The 13,181-nt window shown below is 47.3% G+C and overlaps 1 protein-coding gene across 1 annotated transcript in view; it reads left to right on the forward strand.

The window, feature by feature from the left end:
* Positions 1-12,479: 12,479 nt before the first annotated feature.
* LOC109469438 (PR domain zinc finger protein 13-like) overlaps positions 12,480-13,181 on the forward strand; it is a 13,928-nt gene continuing 13,226 nt past the window's right edge. Inside the window, exon 1 of the mRNA XM_019767954.1 lies at positions 12,480-12,549. The gene's annotated coding sequence lies outside the window, so the exon portion shown is untranslated. The remainder of the gene's footprint in view (positions 12,550-13,181) is intronic.

The raw sequence follows: 13,181 nt of genomic DNA on the forward strand, positions 1-13,181 counted from the left end.
AATCATGTTTTATCCAGAACCATGCTTTATTCAGAACCGTACTTTTTCCAGAACCATTCCTTATCTAGAACCATGCTCAGGTACGGTTCTGGAAAGTCCATTTTGGATAGTCCACGCGTATCCAGAACCGTTCCTGGGGCAAATCTACGTTCTTGGATACGCGGAGACTATCCAGAACCGTGCCTGACCATAACCCTAACCCATTCAGCCATAGATCTGGATAGACACAGTTTGGATACTACAGGCCCACCTATACCTGTGCACTTCGATTTTGAACGTCACTACCCCAACATATATACCTGTCTTACCTGCGGGAACAGCTGTCCACAGACCAGGTGAGGAGGACAGGTAGATGTGTACAGGTAAGTTGAGTAGGACAGGTGAGTGTGTACCTGCAGGTAGCCCAACAACAGGTAGAGCAAATTTACGGAACCACCTGTCGGAGAGCGCCGTGGGGAGAGCAAACGGACCGGTCCGGTGTGTCATCACGCTTAGGGGTTCATGTTTTCATTTATTTCTTCTGTCTATACCAACAAAATAGCCTCTACCAGGCGTCGGGAGGCGGCAGGAAACAGACGAAATGGGCCAAATGGAGAGATAACATGCCGGGGAAGTTGGTCTGCTAGAGAGTGTGTCATCACTGAGCTGAGTACTGAGGACTTCATTAATATGTTTTCCTTTTCCTTTATTTCTTCTCTTTATACCTAGCCTTTACCAGGCTTCGGGAGGCGGCTGGAAAGAGTAGAAATTGGCCACATAGACAGATAACATGGCGGGGGAGTTATTTGGCCAATCCCTACTCTTTCCAGCCGCCTCCCGAAGCCTGGTAGAGGCTACTCTGTACCAACAAAAGGCAACATCCGATCAGCAATAAAAGCAACATCTCGTCTCTGCCGCCGGCCACCCAGGTAGGGTTTATACCGGTATAGGGGTCTGCTGTAGGAGCTGAGGTGTAGAAAAAAAGTGTGTTGTTTTAATGCCGTCCGCCCCGCGTACGCTCCAAGTAGATGTTATGAGATCGTTGTTTTCTTTTAACGTGTCCAACTTTTTTTCCGTTAGTCGCTGACTATTGTATCCAGAACCGTGTCAGTCTAGTTCTAAACCTGAATGGGTTATGGCTAGAATCAGGCCACGCCTGCTTGGAGAGCTAGCCTCTACCAGGCTTGGGGAGGCGGCTGGAAAGAGTAGAAATCGGCCAAAATAGAGAGATAGGCATGTCAAGGGAGTTTATCCGTTGAGAGAACATTTCGCCGCCCCACAAACTCCCTTGGCATGCTTATCTCTCTATTTGACTGATTTCTACTCTTTCCAGCCGCCTCCACAAGCCTGGTAGAGGCTATTGGACAGCCGCTATCGCCTCACACATCTCCTCACTTGTCCCGCCACGCACGGCCGGCAGAGCCTGCACAGATCGCCGCTCTGCGGATAAAGGAACCCTCCAGCAGACCTGAAGAAGTCTTGACAAGTGCGACTCTTGAGAGGGGCTCTTAAAGATGCAAATCAGGGCAAGTCGGCCGCGGTGTGTTTTTCTTAGCGGCGGGTTTGAAGTAGGAAGGTTCAGAGTAAGGAGGCAACATTGGAGTGGTGAATAACACTTCTGTTTTGTCAAAATAAAAACCGTGGGCACGGCTGTACATATAGGTCACAATATGTTACAACATGTTTGAAACGAAAGATATTTTATCAAGATCGCTGTTGGCGTAACCGCTAGAGACTAGTTTTCCGCACGTTCTAGTTGACTCCCTCGCTATGTTATCTCTCTTTTTGGGCAATTTCTACTCTTTTCAGCAGTCTCCCGAAGCCTGGTAGAGGCTACACCTGGGGTTTGTTGCCAACCGCCTCCCGAAGCCTGGTAGAGGCTATACATGGGGTTTGTTGACAAACAGGTGCCGAAGCCTGGTGGAGGCTATACCCGGCGTTTGTTGACAAACAGGTGTTGGTCACGCTTCGGTAACCACGCCAGGTTGTCACAACACAGCTCGGGAAACAAGCGCAAACAAACGCAAACAAACGCATCCGATAGCGCCAAAATACACAGCACAAATCTGCTTTGCATTGCTTTGCGGTGATTCATCCTCCTCTTTATACAGCCCTGTGTGCTTTTTTACTTTTGTTCTGTCAGTAAAAATGAGTTATAGTTTTCAGATGAACGGGCTTATTTAGTCATTAGTCGTATTTTTTAAGACCCTTTCTTACGTTTTCTGTGATTCCGCTTACTCGATACGGCGCTAATACCCATAAAGCGTTTGGCCCATCAAAACTCTGTTAAAACATTTCCTTTTCTGTACGTTGTGAGTCAAAGTGAGCCAAAACTTCACAGAAACGAACCTTTCAGAATTATGAATGTTTTCGGTATTATAGCCGCTGCTATTTCCCAATTTTCTAAAACTTTTTCTCTTGCCCTTGTTTAATATTTCCCACAATTTAACAGATATTGCATTTCATTTCATATATAGAACTCTCTCACCTGTACTTTTATGGCTTGTAAAGGTATAAATGTACGAGGAATTTCCTTCCTTCACTTCTTAATTAATCCCCCGCTAATCCCCCTGCTAACAGCCTGGTGGCATCAGCGCTGGAAACAAAGGAAAAGTCGTCTGTCCGCTCATCCTGGGTCCGTCTGTTGTCCTACCAGCACCTGTGTGTGCGCAGGACTTAAGGTCTTCAAAGGAACTCGCGCAAAATTATCTCCCAATAACCCGGGAAGTGCGGTAGGATTGGGCTAAATGGTTATAAAGAGATTATTGACTCAACAAAAAGTACAGGGATTTTTACGCCAAAAAGCAGTTACTCAAGAAACTGGATATGGTTTTGGATCCAGTTGCTTTTTGGCGTATCGTATTACCTGGATGTCTAACCTTCATCAACATACAGGGACTTTTGTATGGTCTTCTACAACTGAAGGTCTAACAAAGCTTAATAAATACATGTGTGGATAACGTCATCCTAGGTACAGAATATATGTATGCGGTAACAGTAAAGGTTTAACTACTAGTATTCTCTATGTGGTCTCTAACATCGAAACATTCTTTCATGTGTTTTCCTATTATTGACTATCTCCTCTGAGAATGTAGTTGAATTTATCTATAGGATCTAACGTACTGAAATCAGTTGAACAAGTGGAAAGAAAAGTGAACAGCAATCGGCGCTTATCACTGTAGATTGTACCAGCACCTGTGTGTGCTGAGGACTTATCTCATTCAAAAGAACTCACGCAAAATTACCGTCCGAATAGCGGGGGAAGTGCGGTAGGATTGGGCTGAGTGGTTATAAAGGTGATGCAGGTAAACAGGTGAGATAGAACCCGGCAGGTGAGGCGTGGCGTGAGGAGTGACGGGCACACCTGCGGCGTGTTGACTCCGCGTAAATATTGTACCTGTCGGGCAGATGTTACCTGCTGACAGCGCGATGACAGACACACACCGGGGCTATACTGATCTCAAGCAGATATTCCGGTCAGACTACGAGATAGTATCGAATTGGAAAGATAGTAAAGACTTGGAAAAACAGTAACAAATTTGTAAGACAGTATCAAAGTGGCAGAAAGTATCGAATTATCAGGGCAGTGTCCAATACGGCACGTTTAGTTGGTAAAAATATATACCGGTACGTCTACAAAAAAACGCTTAAAAGACGTCAAAATAAGCAAAAAGGCAATAAGCCTGTGCTTGGAGGAGGGGCCAGTATCTGTACTGTACATGGGCCTGTACAATATTCCCTATCAATATGCCTATCTTATTTTATCCCTATCAGCCTTTTAACAGGCACGGTTTTCTTTCCAAGCACGTATATGTGGATTTGGTCCAGACACAAGTATGGATATCCAATGTTTTGGATATCCAGACCCGTGCTTACCATCCATCCTATCGTGGCCTGCCCTACTTGCGAGTGAAGTGACGCGCGTCGGTCTGACAAGTGGCGGGCACCAGTCTGTGTTCCCAGGGCTCGCGCCGCGCAGCACGCCGGGACGATAGCCTCTAACAGGCTTCGGCAGGCGGCTGGGAAGCGTAAAATATGCCCAATAAAGAGAGATAAAATGCCGGGGAAGTTGGTCCGCTAGAGCGTACAGTTTGCCGCAAACTGTACTCTCTAGCAGACCAACTCCCCCGGCATGTTATCTCTATTGGCCCAATTTCTACTCTTCCCAGCCGCCTGCCGAAGCCTGGTAGAGGCTACAAGGACGCCACGACACGGAACGTCAAGTCTGGAGGAGGGTGTGTGTGTGGGAGGAGGGGGGGTTCTGGTCTCTTGATCTTGGCTGTGGTTTGCACGCTACTTAAGGCTAAAGACGAACCCTCACTAGTCCTTAAGACACATGAAGGCGGGCAGTAGAAGCGTGGGCCGGTCTGTCGTCAGGTGAACCGCTACGGAACAGGACAAGCCGACACACGCACAGGTAACGTCTTACTATGCTGTGTTCTAGCGTCTTCCTTTCTTTTTACGTTTGTCGAAATGATCTCGTTAACCGCATCTATTCGATCTACCTTGTGAAGTTGCTCTTATCGGAACCTTATAACTTAGCATCTTTTTCTGCCACGTATACCAACGCGTCTTTTACGGTCAATGACAAATGATGCAAGGGGAAAAATTGCAAATAACAAGAAAATGACAAAGAAACAATGAAGAACAATGCATCTATAACATGTGATTAGTCTAAAAGCTGGCTATAAATTTTAACTTCTTGAGTTTGATCTTGACTTCTTTTTCTGAGACAGTGGAAGACGAAAGTTACAATCCCACTCTTCTGTAATGAGGGTTTTGTGATGTTAAGTGGAGAGTAGATTTTGTCTGTAAAGGTTGAAAATCGGTATGGCATTCGTTGGTTTCTTCAAAAAGATCCCAACTTCCCAACAATTGGCTTCTTATACCGCCCGTTTTCTATCTCAATGGTGGGCACGGATTCTAACACTAAGAGCACTGTGGATGGGCTGATTATTAGATACTAATATGGCAGATAAGATGATTAGACAATAACACCACAGAAGGTAGGATTATTAGATAATAACACTAGCTGTAGATGAGATGGGGAGATGATTAGATAATGACACCACAGAAGGTAGGATTTCATACAATAAGCCAGCTGATAGGATGATGATAAGATCCAGTGTTTCGCCGTTATCTCCTGACTGATCAGGTAACACCTGAAGACGCGCCCATTACACCTTAAGAACAGGTAAGGCTCGCCTCTAACTCCTTAAGACCCGCCCAAATCCCGCGGCCTGTCCGCTGTCGCCACCTCGCATGTAGGGATATCTGTGAGACATGTCCTCACAATAACACCTCGCCTTAGCCTCTAACAGGCTTCGGGAGGCGGCTGTCAACAAACCCCAGGGCGTTAGCCTCTACCAGGCTTCAGGAAGCGGCTGGAAAGAGTAGAAATCGGCCAAGTAGAGAGAGATAGCATGCCGGGGGAGTTTGTCCGGTAGAGAGTTTGCTGCAACCGAAGTGTCGCAAAATGTACCCTTCTTGGCTATTGAGACCTGTCCAGGGAAAGTGACAAATATACAATTATTTAAAAACAATTGCACAATTAGTGCTAGTGTATTACTGATGGAAATATTCGTACAAACCATTCGGACAAGACGAAATACGAGGAGTGAAATGAGTGTGTTACAACAGGCAGACAGCCTTCTTAAACACTGAGGGATTCTTCAGGTATTCTGCAGGTAACACAGTCTCCGGCCCATCCTGCAGGCCAGACAGGTGTATTACCTGGTCGGCACCTGAGCTTTCACCAGGTGTTAAGAGATGAGTCCGGGTCTTTAGCGGCCACTCTAAGGACCCGTCCTCTGTCTCCTGAGCTAAACACTCTCTCCTGATCCTCGCTTCCCTTCTCTCTGATCAACCTGACTCCTCCGCGCTTAAGACAACACGCGTCTTCCTTAGACTTTCAGTAGCCTCCGCCAGGCTTTCCTATGGGGGTACGGACTGTAGCCTCCACCAGGCCTTCCTACGGGGGTACGGATCCTAGCCTCCACCAGGCTTTCCTATGGGGGTACGGATCCTAGCCTCCACCAGGCCTTCCTACGGGGTTACGGACAGTAGCCTCCACCAGGCCTTCCTACGGGGGTACGGACAGTAGCCTCCACCAGGCTTTCCTACGGGGGTACGGATCCTAGCCTCCACCAGGCCTTCCTACGGGGGTACGGATCCTAGCCTCCACCAGGCCTTCCTTCCCACTGATTTCTACTCTTTCCAGCCGCCTCCCGAAGCCTGGTAGAGGCTCATTCCAGGCCGGGGGTTTACGAGTTCAAACAAATGAAAAATTTAGCCAATATATAGGGAGAATAATTGACTAGGGGAGTTTGGCCACCGTATAGTTCATTTGCCCGGAAATTAACCCTCCCGCGGACTGACTCTCCTGGCCAACTATTTCCCCCCTTTTTTTACCGAAGCCTGTTAGAGGCTATGGGATAGCAGTGACTTGGTGGATAGTTTTAATCAGGAAGTGGCGGCTCCTGCCGTAACGTGACCCCCCTCCCACCCCGGCCCATTCTGGTCGCCGCGGCTTTGCGGAAATCTTATATCGGTGGGTCTTAGTGACTTTTAGTGACTTTAGTGCTGAAAAGGTTTAAATCTCAGCGAGGGGCCGGGCTTATACCCCACATCCCATTAGCTATGCTAGCCTCTACCAGGCTTCAGGAGGCGGCTTGGAGTAGCCTCTACCAGGCTTCGGGAGGCGACTGGGAAGAGTAGAAATTGGCCAAATAGAGAGATAACATGCAGGGGGAGTTGGCCTGCCGGAGAGTACAGTTTGCGACGGTACTTTCTAGCGGGCAAACTCCCCTGGCATGTGTTTTCTCTATATAGCCATTTGGCCAATTTGTACTCTTTCCAGCCGCCTCCCGAGGCCTGGTCGAGGCTACTCCCAGCCGCCTTCCGAAGCCTGGTAGAGGCTAGGCTAATTCGGCTGTTTCGGCAGGTGAAGTGATATCGGGGACTGCGGGGGGCCTGCTGAGCAAACCCGGCGGCACGAGGCGCCACTCAACCCGAACAAATCACACCAGCTTACCGGTAACTTGCACTAGCCTCCTTCAGGCCTGCCACGGCACCTTACAGGTAGCGTACAGTACAGTCCACCAGGCTTTCACAAGGCAGCCTCCCGGTAACGTACACTAGCCTCCATCAGGCCTGCTGAACTAACCGGGCGGCACGAGGCGCCACTCAACCCGAACTGATCACACCGGTACCACGGTAACGTAGAGGGTGGCATTTGGAGGTACTAGTGTTTCTTTAAAAGGTAGAGAACGGAATCTTTATTTGTTTTCCTTCTCATTCCCACCCGCTGGAAGTTTGTTAGAGTTTGTAAAGAGTTATAAACAGTCCTGCAAACTTCCGATATCCGTACCCGTGTTAAGTACCCGGGATCTACTGAGGGTAGGAACACACAGACAAACATGGAAAACGCACACAGTCCGCACATTGACCATGAAAGACTTTGTCTCTTATTCTTCAGTCTAAATGTTGTTTTGCAGCCGCCATCATTTGTGTAACTGACGCTTTACTGAGACCTTACAGTTAAGTACCCGTGACCTACTGAGGGTAGCAACACACACACACAGACACACACACACACAGGCAGACAGACAGACAGACACACAAACACAGACACAGACACAGACACACACACACACACACACACACACACACACAGAGACAAACACACATACAAAACGCACACAGTCAGAAAATCCCACACTGTTTGGAGAAGCAATAAGAAGTCAGAATTGACCGTCAAAGAATAGGCTTCTTACTCTTCATTGTTGTTTTGCTGTCGCCATTATTACTTGTGTAACTGACGCTACTAAGACCGTTCACATATACTTGGACTTAAAAGTTTATTCGCGTTGAAACAAACAAGTAGGTTTAAAATCTTTTTGAAACAAATGATGTGACGTTAAGCTGTCGTTACTGTCGTCTGGAAATGACGTCACTGCCACACCCACAGCGCGGGAAACCACCGTGAAATGACGGCTTTGTTTTTACCTACTCAAACAAATTACCGGATACGACAGCCTGTCAGGCAGGGAACAACAACTAACCAGCGGAGCGTGGGACTAACCTGATGCAAATAGACAAAAGTAACGCCCTCCTTTCTCCGCAGCTTTAGCTCTGGAAAACCTTCTGTCAGCACTGGAATTCCAGTGCTGAGAAAGCTTCCGTGGTTCGCAAATTGGAGCTTCTATGGCCCTGGATCTTCTCTGGTATACTATCCCTTTATTTCGGCCAATTTCTACTATTTTTAAAGCGTTCCGCGGTGCCTGGTAGAGGCTATCCCAAAGCGGCTATATCTATCACCACAATCACACAACAATCGAAGCTATATCTTTCATGATCAGAAATAAATTTGTTCATGATCCCATGTAATTGGTCGATATCACTTACACTAGAGCCCATAATTGTAGTTATATTTTACTGTTGTATATTTGCTTACCTGGTCGTCTGTCAGGGAACAACAACTAACCAGCGGAGCGTGGGACTAACGTTACAGAAGCAAACAGAAAACTGCGTCCATCCGTTTAGTGACAACACAGTCAAATTTCCTCACTTCACTCAGGTTTAACAGGTGGTTACAGACATTTGCGATAGTCCGAGTTCTTTTGTGCCTAACAAATGTCACTGACGAAAAGCTGTGGACGCTACCTGAAACGTCTGACAATCGCTAAAATCAAGTCAGTTTCTTGAGTAACTGTTTTTCTTGCGTTGCCTCCCCCTAAGTTCTTTGCGCACTCTGACAGTTTTCAGAATCTATCCAGTTATGAGTTACTGTTTTCTTGTGTATCTCATTACCTGGATGTCTAACAATGATGGACATACAGGCAGTGTTTGCACTATGATACATGTATGGATTAGGCACAGGACTGTACTTCAGTCGGCAGTATATCCCAACATTTCATGACTAGACATGGTGACAGCACACTCAAGTTATATCAACTTAGTTTATGCCACCACCAACGCAGAGGACAAATACGGAACAGGACAATACTCAGGAAAGTCGTGTAAAGTGCCTTTGCCAAGGGCACAAGATCGGTGGCATGTCAGGACTCGAACCCGCTGGACCTCTCGGTTCCGAGTTGAGCACGTTGCCGCTACGCCACACGACCCCACGTAGTATGAAAGCTTGTGTAGATGGTTAGATTTTACATGTATGTATTTTTAACCTAACTTAACACAAAACCAACTCCGCCCCGAGTTATGAGTAACTGTTTTGTTGTGTATCTCTTTACCTGAATGTCTAGCCTTAATGGACAGACAGCAGTAACGATATGTACATTTGCTTAGACACAGCAGTGCAGGATGTAAGCTTGTGTAGACGACGTGATTTTACATGTAGGTTGCTTTAACCTAACGTAACACAAAAGCAACTCCGTCCCGAGTTGTTATAACTCCTGCAGGTGTCCCTGACCACATCCCGGCATGAAGTGTAAGATTTGACGCTACATTCTTATAAACTCGCCTTCAGCTACGAAAACACCAAAACCAACAACCTCAGTCTTCCCAACAGGAGCAAGAAAAACAGCCACAGTTTTTTCTTAAGATACGCCGCGTGTTGCCTTTGAAGACGTTTCTCCAAGAAAGTGCGTTTCTGGAGGACCCTTCTGAGGAGTTGTTGTTCTTGCCTCCGCTCCGAGCGGTTTTTTCTCGGGTGCGTGGTTCATTGAGTGCTCAGGAGGGGCGGGACAGACTCTCCACTCGCCGATAGACCGAGAACCAATCCGCACAAAGAAAACCAACAACCCGACAAGTTTTCCCCGCAAACAAAAAAACCGGCTTCAATTGCTTTTCTAACAAACGCCAGTAGTACTACTGGTCGGTTCGTGACAGGCACGTTTTGCTGCAAAGTCCGTGCACGGTAGAACAAGACTGCGGTCTCCGGGATTTAGGGAAAAACATGGTCTATTACCGCTCTTTTTACGGTAAGTCCGGCTTTTCCCTACAATACTAGCCTGGCAGTCAGATCATGCAACAGTAGTCTGGCAGCCAACCTTGCCCGTTTCTCAGATCACCGTAGGCTTCTCGGTATCTCTACGGTGCTGGGAGTACCGTCCGCCCGCCCAGGTGCCTTAGCGCTCGCCGTTGTTATTTTACGGGGTCAGTTTCAATCATTTGGTCTACTACAGGTCAGCAATAATTAGATAGGTAGACTGGAATTTAGCAAGTCAGGAGAGGTCTATGCTTGGTAGTACGGGGGGTCCTAAGTTGGTCTGTGGAGAACGGTAACAGGCTAGACTGGTAGCCTCCACCAGGCCTTTCTACGGGAATACGGATTGTAGAATTCGGCAAAAAATGAGAGTAAAATTGGCCAAGGGAGTCGGGCCGTGGGGAGGTAGTTTCTTTCCCTCCGAAGTCAAACCTACAAAACTCCCCTGGCAAATATTCTCCTATATACAGCCAGCGTAGTTAGTCTGGTAGAGACTACTACTAGACTGGGCCCTAAGTTGGCCTGTGGATAACGGTAACCAGGCTAGACTGGGGCAGGTAAAACAGCCTTCAACAGGCCTGAGGTAACCAGGCTAGACTGGGGCCCTAAGTTGGCCTGTAGAGAACATAACCAGGCTATACTGGGGCAGGTAAAACACCCTTTAGCCCGCCTGTGGTAACCAGGTAGTCTCTACCAGACCAACTACGCTGGCTATATATAGTAGAATATTTGCCAGGGGAGTTTGGCCGCCTTGTAGGTTTGACTGGCCGCGCAGTTAGGAGGGAAAGAAACTACCTCCCCTTGGCCGGACTCTCTCGGCCAATTTTACTCTCCTTTTTGCCGAATTCTACGATCCGTATTCCCATAGAAAGGCCTGGTGGTGGAGGCTAGTAACCAGGCTACTCCACTAATATCGGCATTTGTGTACCCGATCGCTAAAGAGACTTGAACGCGGCTTTGCGGGATTTGGTGAAGGCGGGGGTATTATATCTCCGGTGACGTGACCTTTCCAAACATTATGGTATTATTATTAAAAGCGGGATTTGTGAGTTTTTCCTGGCGGAGATTTTGGAGGTCCTGAACTCCGCCTGATCAGCCTTCAGCTCACGTTACGCCGAGTCGACAGGATAATTACCTCATCCGCTACCAAATCCGTGGAAATGTGAGGGGGTTAGGGGTGCGTCTTACTAAAAGTTTTCTTCCTCTTTAAGAACTAAGGAAAGGTAGGAGACACGATAGGAGGACTTGTAGAAAAGTTGCTGTGACGAACTATAGATAGTAGCCTCCACCAGGCCTTCCTGAGGGGGTTAGAGTTGTTTCTTACTGAGCTAAGGAAAAGTTTTCTCTAAGGAAAGGAGGTGACTTGTAGAAAACTTGAGACGAGCTTTGGTGGGTATAGCCTCCACAAGGCTTTCTTAAGGGGGCTAGAATTGTAGCTTCTACCAGGCCTTTCTAAGGTTAGTCTGTGGTAGTGGATGGTATTTCTGAGTATAATTTCCTCCGTTCAACAATGTCTGGAGAACAGTACACAAATGTTTACTCAGGACTTTACCCAGAAAACACATCTCCGTACCGACGTGTGGTGTAAAACCTGTGTCTGTGCGCGTTTTTCATACAGAGATTAGCGCGTTCTGCGTTATGTTATGCTAAATGTCTGTTATTACATTTAAAACATCACAAAAAGAAACGAAAACGGAGGTGTATTGTAGTATACTGCCCTATACCAATTCAATACGTTCTTCTTTTCAAACCGATCTCTTATATGCCTTGTAGTCACCACATGTACGATATCCGGTTGGAGATTAGTTAATCCCGGTCCGCCCGACTGTACCGGATTAGTATGCAGGGGATGAGTCGGAGTCGGTTCGGATTTAAACCTGGCTTTACCGGTTCCTAATGTACAGTACATGACTATGGGTCTGGTAGCAGTGATTACTACTGCTAGTACCAGGTACAGTAGTACTAGTGCAGCAGTGCCCGTTTCTAACGCAGTACAGTCTCTGGTGTCAGTGGTAGGAACAGGGACAGGAACAGTAGTGAGTACTACGGCTTTACCGGTTTCTAACGCACGGTACATGACTATAGTACTGTCTGGTGTCACTGCTACTAGTGCCAGGACCTGGGGTAGAAGTACGGCAGTACCCGTCCCTACCGCACGGTACAGGACTACAGCGGAGTTTGGTGTCAGTGTTACTAGTACTAGGACCAGGGACATCTAGTACAGAAGTACATGACTACAGTGGGTCTGGTGTCAGTGTTGAGAACAGGGACAGTAGGGCGGACATCGCACCCCTTAAACTGAAACTTCTTCAACTTGTCAAATGTCTAGGCGTCTCCTAAAGGGACTCTTACGAGACTTTTCAACTTCTTGCTTGTTCTTACGTCTTGAGACAAGGCGTCTGGCTACATGTAAGACTGTTACTGGAGAATTTTCCTAAGTGTTGTCTCCCTGCTTTCAGACTTTGAGGAATAAGGACTCCTTGGTACAAGACAACGGCGCTTCTGGGAATTTCTTCTTGGGATATCTTCACCTTAGGACATTTCCTTGGGAAAGCAGCGCTCCTTGGCTCAGAGACACCTGAGACACAACCCCGTCACCTCACTTACCACCTCCTGGACACTATAAGGTACGATTTTGCACATAAAAGTCACTTGTTTATTCTTTGTTAAGCATCATATCGCTTTAGTGACACTGATTCACAACTTTCACGCTTATTTCAACTGCTATATTTTCTTCCGATATCTGGTGTACGTGGTTTCACTACCTATCTGCGTTTTTAAGTTTTAAGTAACACTTTAGCTGTTACCCTACCTCCAGAACCCACCCTCCCTACCAGTTGGCCGCCACCCTCCCCGTTCCCCGCCTATTGCGGGTGGATTGAATGCCCCACTAGTTACTCCTCACTGGTCAAGTGTTCTTCCTGCCGGCTTCACCGCTGGCCAGACACCCACTGTGGACATATCCTGTGTCAGTAGCCTCTACCAGGCTTCTTAGCCTCGTCCAGGCTTCGGGAGGCGGCTGGGAAGAGTAGAAATTGGTCAAATAGAGAGATAACATGCCAGGGGAGTTAGTCCGCTAGAGAGTACAGTTTGCCGCAAACTCATTAAAACTGTACTCTCTAGCGGACCAACTCCCTCGGCATGTTATCTCTCTGTATTTGGCTCTCTGCGGTCCACTGTTCATTGTGCTTTTAGGAAAGAGCTAGGGGCTTTTCCCCGGTAAAATAAACCTGTTAATACTGTACATAGCGTCTGTCTT

Source organism: Branchiostoma belcheri, unplaced genomic scaffold (assembly GCF_001625305.1).
Source record: "Branchiostoma belcheri isolate BF01 breed outbred unplaced genomic scaffold, Haploidv18h27 scaffold202, whole genome shotgun sequence".
Lineage (NCBI taxonomy): Eukaryota > Metazoa > Chordata > Leptocardii > Amphioxiformes > Branchiostomatidae > Branchiostoma > Branchiostoma belcheri.